Genomic DNA, 5,963 nt, shown 5'->3' on the forward strand with positions numbered 1-5,963 from the left:
GAGAGGGGTATACCTTTTTGCACCACTTACAAGTGGTTTGACCATACTTTCGCTTTGTTTTTTATTGGTTATCACCCTGACGCTCAAATTCATGACGTGCTCTCTTCTTTGTAGGCCTACCGATTGGTCATTTGTATGGAGGAGGTAGACAAGGATAACCCTCATAATCACCCCCAATACTCTTCACTGGGTATAGAGTTGATGTGGTGCTGATATGCCCTGTTGTAGTGCTCCATGCACAACTAGTGATGCACATAGTCTTCAGACCGGTGATTCTTCCTTTGGATAGCAGCCACTCCATAGTAACAGGGCAATCCAGTCAGTTGCCATTTTCTGCAGGTACATGTTCATTCTAAGGTGTTAACAGTAACCCTATGTCCATGTCTCCTCACCTCAAATAAGTTATGCTCATCGTCCCCAACCCACTGGGCCTCCCAGTAATTACCCTCTTTTTTCTCCTTTTCCAGCCTACTCATCTGAATAGGTGCCAGCTTTCCTGTGTATGATGATAAAGCATCCTGGTGCTATGCCATAACACTCATGATGTAGAACCTTATCTCTTCTAGCATTGTTAGAATACTTTTTCCTCTCATACCCACTATTGTTGTATTAAATGATTCAGCATTGTTGTTGGTAACATTATCCACTTTAGGCTAATTAGAAAATCCTGATTTCGACCATGATGATTGTTCATAAGTTGACAAGTACTCCCATGCTCTTGCATTGATCCGCTTGACATAGGTCATTGCATTTTTGAATTTCAAATTGGTCATTGCCCGAGGACACTGCCACAAAGCTCCTCTTAACTCTTTGTCCTTCCATCTCTTGTTCAAGTTCTGCCACATGTGCATCACACAAAATCTATGTGACACTTTTGGCATGACTTTTTGGAGTGTTGGAACCAGCCCATAAACTAAATATCGAAACCAACATTCAATAGTACAACAGAGGTGCACAAATACAAATAACTAAGTCATCAAGATTTATAAATTATCTTTTGCTTGTCACTCATGAAGTTCCACCCAAATTCCTTGTAATCCTCGATATCTTCATGAAGTAGCTGCAAGAACCATTTCTAATTTTCTTTTGTTTCAGCATCAACCACATCATATGCTATAGGAAATAGATTATTATTCGCGTCTTGTCCTACAGCTGTGAGTAGTTGCCCCCCAAAATACCCCTTAAGAAAGGTTCCATCAAGGCAAATAAAAGGTCTACAACCACGCTTAAACCCTCTCTTACATGCCTCTAAGCATATATATAAACTTTTAAATTTAGGCAAACCATCTAGCTATGAATGTGTGCTCATAGTACATGTAGAACCAGGATTCCCCTTAAGCAGCTTCCATAAATAATTGCGTAGCTTCTCATACTGTTTGATGCGGGAGCAATCAGAGTTAGTAGGTTAATTATATTAGTTAATTGTAATAAGGGAATACAAGTCCCATATTGTTTAGAATATTGAACTTTGTGTTATGTATTAGTCCCTCATCGTCCAAGTTATGAAGGCTTTTCCTTCTCTCACTAGTATAAATAACTCATGTAGCTTTTATTTATGAATTAGAGTTGAAGTTGATTTGAATATGAAATAAGTTGTGTGCTTATTTTTCTCTAGACTCTTTGAGAGTAAGAGGTGTATCCTTGACTTGGCCAACCAATGTGGGTTTGTGACTATTTTCACCATAGTGGGGTTGTTAGCCTCGCTAAGATTGGTGACCCAAGCGACGTCCCGGCACTGTTCCTTCTCCGTACCCTCAATGATGTCCTTCACTGTCTCCATTGCCCTATACATCATTCACTCACATACACTTATGTCATATTCTACCTTGAACCACTCTTCTACCTCCCTTTGTAGAAAATTAGGAGAAATTCTAAGCTTGTTAACTAACTCTCCAGCCACCCATCTACATGTTACTGATCTATATTTTTTACTCCTAGGACAGGTGTGCTTATCAACTAGAGTCTTGGTTTGAAAATTTGGTGGGAAATTTTTTCTTGAACAGTACACTTTCCATGGACAGTCTTGATTATAACAAATAACTCTGCATCTTAAAGGCTCCACCTTCAAAAAGAACACTTTCCTTCCCATTTGGATATTAAACTTCTTCACAGCATCCTTGAACTCTTGCATCGTTGCAAACTCTATGCCTAGCTCGAGTCTAATTTGGCCGAAGCATGCATGAGGATTGTGTTGTAGAAATACCAAAACTCCGTCTTCATCATTTGATTCAGTCAAATAGTGGAGATCCTCATACTCGTACTGGAACTTATTTCCCCACCCCTACCAACTCCATTAGCATTATACTCCTGTACAGGTACAATCATTGTTGTGGCCTCATTGTCCTTGGGAGGAATAATTCTCTGCCCTGATGGTTGTGGCCTTGAGTGTCTCTTCCTTCTTCCTGATTGCCCTAAATTACCTTTCCCCCAACTCATTATGATTCCCGTCTAGAATAACATAAAAGAAAATATTCGGTGTTAATAACATGGCAGTTCAGTATTTATATGATACCTAAATTGCATAATTTTTCTAAATGAAATTACCTTTCACTGCAGGTTCAACATGTGGATTCACATCTTCACTTGACACTTTTTGTGCAGATTCTGCTTCTCCTCTAGCTTCTTTAGTTGGTGTTTTCCCTCCTAATTTGGTGATGCCCAATGGTGGTGACCTTGCATGTTTCTTTCTAATCCTCTTTCTACCATGTCTACCTACATCCTTAGAGGTTGATTCACTAACTACTGCAGCTTGGCCCTCCCTATTTTGCTCCTCATTGGTTTCATGTCCAGCAGTTTGATCTCCCTCAGCTTGGGGTGCCTCAGTTAGTAGTAAATTAATGGTCTTTACACTATTGTTGCTTTCATCATGCACCTCAAAATTAACATTACCCTTCTCTTGACCCTCATCTTCATTACCATTGTACTGATCCTTCATCACTTCATGTTCTCCCTGCCTTTCATCATTACCACAAACATCCTCTGTATCCACCTCTACAACTTCTACCTCATCGTCAGGTACCTCGACTTCATCTACGTATTCAAGATTTTCTACAATAGCATGCTCAAAATACAAGTGAACCCTATTACCATTTTTCATAGTTGCCTCACACATACTAACAACATCAGCATCCCTCTTAAGCGGCCTTAAGCCATTTGATAAGTCAAAACCGGACTTCAACTAATGAACGTCCTTAAACCCTGTGTAACCTAAATCGAGAAACAACCCTTCTACCAGAAATAAATTACAAGTATCCACACATACCCTGTCAATGTTGCTAATAGTACCCCCAGAATATTGCATTCTATCCTTTTAATTGCTCTCTAACCTACCCATGTGGTGCATCACGAATGTTATAAGTGTTGACATTTGAAACTCCAAGCAAAAAAAAGACACATTTTAATACTAACAGAGCTCCAATCAATTACTAAAATTGTTCTTCCGAAACCGAAAAAAATGAAACTAACTAAATCCTAAACCAATGCAATGCAGCAAACAACGCATACAATAGAAAACAAAATTTTAATGCCCGAAAATCAACATTGTCACATACTTAGTTGGCATTTTTTTCCATCAAAGACCATATAACCACAACAACATGAACGACACAAAGTTCCTAATGGAAAAGATAATACGCGTACCTTGTCAGATGAACAATCACCAAGATGCGATAATATCCCTCCAAACCAGCGCTGCGGTGATGGTGGACGGACGGTGGTCTTCGACGGTGACTTGAAGAAGAGAAGATGGAGAGGCAACAATTACTGCAGCATTAACCCTTTTTCTCTCTTTGACCTTTTTTTACAGTGTTAAAATATTTTAACTTCTTAATACATTAGTTGGAATTAGGTTATTAATTAGGGATTAGGGTTAATAAATTGGAAAATTTGGGAATGGGTCCTGGTAAGATCTCCGTTTGCCACATAAGCTTTTCCGTTTGCCACATCAGACACTTTCGTTAACGGAGAAGGCATCACTTGACGGACGAGCATTTCGTGCACATTCTTAAATTATTCAAGGATATTTTGTCGATAATAAAAGCGGGAAGCATTATTGTCAGTGTTTACAAAATTCAAGAGTATTTTTTGTGGTTAACCCTTATTTTAAAATACCAAATTTTATTAACAAGTCTTTGATCTATTTCATGGTTTTATGAAATTTCTTGAAAAGATACTAAAAGGAATTAAAGTGTTTATTAGGAAAAAAAAAATTTAAAGACTAATTGAAAAAACAATCATTTCAGCCCTTAAATATTCAGAATGCAGTTAAAATTTTTCACAAAAGAACAAAATTAACTAAATTTATATTCTTAAAAAATAAATTTTCTGTGATAAACAGTACTCAGTCCATAAATTTTTATTGATTTTTTTTAAAAAATTAACAAAGATTCTCAAATTAATCATACTTTCTATTCCTAATCTTCATATCTCTTTTTTCAATTCCAAATTTTTTAAAATCTTTCGTCACTACCACTTTAACCACCTACATTACCATCATTACCACCAGTATTGCCATCACCACGATCAACATAGAAAACACAAATGGCTTCCTCATCTAAATTTTGATTTGTCTTTACTTAAAATGCTATTTGGGTTAAGATGAAACAAGATCTTAATCACAATTTTCGGTTAGATCTTGTTCCTTGATGATATCGTTCTTAATCATGGCCATAGCTAAAAACTCTAGGAAAACCAACAAAAAGCTAAGAACTTTATTGCATGTGAAGAATCGAAATAGGTTTTGTTCCTCTCGAAGAATGCCATGGATCTGAGTGTTGCAAGACAGTTCTCCTTAGTCTCTAGGTCCAACATACATGCTCTTTTTACCGTCTCTCTCACATTTAGGTTAGATGGGACCCTCCAAACTGCACCTATGACATGATTTCTTTGTAGTTGCAGAAGATAGCACCAGCATTGTCCATTGTCTCCTGAAATTGTTGGGTTCACATTGAGCTTGAAGACATTCGGGTTGGGGCTAACCAAATGGCTATGGTGTAAAATTAAGGCAGAGATTAGATGGACGGAGAAAGGCGCGATCTGCAGTTTGCCACCACAAACTCAGCGAATCTTGACATCACTTGCTACATGGCCCCCTACGGCAGTGAGTCTGCTCCGTTGAAGAGAAATCGATTTCGCGCCCACCAAATGGCATGGTGATACTCTGGAAGAGGTCTTTTTTCCAGATGATCGACGAAACTGAGCAGAGTTTAGAGTCACCGTTGGAGAGAGTCTATCACCACCGAATTTTGTGTGTTGATAGTAGTGCTAGTGGTGATGGAAGTGCGGGTAGTAGTGGCAGGGATAATGATAGTGGTGGTGGTAATGTGGATGGTTAAGGTAATGATGATGAAAAATTTTAAAAATTTTAGGATTAAAAAACGAGAGAGAGGGGGGGGGTTGGGGATAAAAAATAGGCTAATTTAGAATTTTTGGTTAATTCCTTAAAAAAGTCAATAAAAATTTACGAGTTGAATATTTTTATTACACAAAACTCATTTTTTATGGGTATAAATTTAGGTTAATTTTTTTTTTATAATTTTATCAGCATTCTAAATATTTATGGTCAGAAATGATTTTTTTTTCAAAGCTAATTTGAGATTTTTCTTTTGATTAATATATGCATATAGTTTAGGGTTTAAAGTACTATGTACCATGTCTGTTTGGTAATATAATTAAATATATTGTATAACATATTTAAACACAAATATCTCAAAACTAATATCAAATATTATAGAAATAGATTATTGTATTTAAAATAGTATTTGATGTAATTTTGAACTATCTTATTGAAGAGTTAAGATGTTGATTTTTGATGCTTTAAATACTAAAAAAATTGGCCTTGATGTAATAATAATAAAAATATTTTTAACCTTTTGACCTTTTCTTTAATATTTATTGTTTTTCATCTTATCTGTTATTCAAATAAATTTCTATAAATTAAGAATTTATAGATAAATATTATGTAA

This window comes from Arachis ipaensis, chromosome B03 (genome assembly GCF_000816755.2).
Source record: "Arachis ipaensis cultivar K30076 chromosome B03, Araip1.1, whole genome shotgun sequence".
In the NCBI taxonomy this organism is placed as follows: Eukaryota; Viridiplantae; Streptophyta; class Magnoliopsida; order Fabales; family Fabaceae; genus Arachis; species Arachis ipaensis.